At 42.5% G+C, this 541-nt stretch overlaps 1 protein-coding gene across 1 annotated transcript in view; it reads right to left on the reverse strand.

Moving 5' to 3' along the window:
- LOC119582274 (solute carrier family 22 member 2-like) overlaps positions 1-541 on the reverse strand; it is an 11,797-nt gene that overhangs the window by 7,714 nt on the left and 3,542 nt on the right. The window lies entirely within an intron of this gene.

Raw genomic sequence — 541 nt, forward strand, 5'->3', positions numbered from 1 at the left:
CGAAAAGAGCAAAAACGATAAATTACTTGAATACATACATCCGTTTTATCTTATTCCCTACTGTCTACACAAAATATATGATATCAGTCCGCTTAAAGTATCTTGTTATTCCTCGCTAAAAATATGATTGCTTGAAGTCCGGATAAAAAAGTAGTTTTCATCTTGCCATTCATTTTTAAAATCAAACTTAAGGTAAAAATAAAGGTGGCTCAAGGGAGCTGCCCGGGTCCCCAAATGTCTGGCTACGTCCCTGTATGTTAATTATGTAGCATTGTTTACATGATAACAACAGTGGATATTTCATATAGCATGGAGATATTCAAAGCCATGGATGCCCCTTTTGTCTGCGCCCCCCCCCACCCACCCCTGGCCATTTAATTACACCACTCGAGGTTGTGACGAAAACTGTCCCCATATTCGAAAGTGCCCCCTCACCCACACGCGCTGATCTTGACTAAGTAAGGTTCTTGTGTAAAAATACACCTGCATACTGAATATACATGGCCGTACCTGGACAAGGAGGGGCCCGGGGCTAGGTCCC

This window comes from Penaeus monodon, chromosome 15, assembly GCF_015228065.2.
Source record: "Penaeus monodon isolate SGIC_2016 chromosome 15, NSTDA_Pmon_1, whole genome shotgun sequence".
NCBI classification, from domain to species: domain Eukaryota; kingdom Metazoa; phylum Arthropoda; class Malacostraca; order Decapoda; family Penaeidae; genus Penaeus; species Penaeus monodon.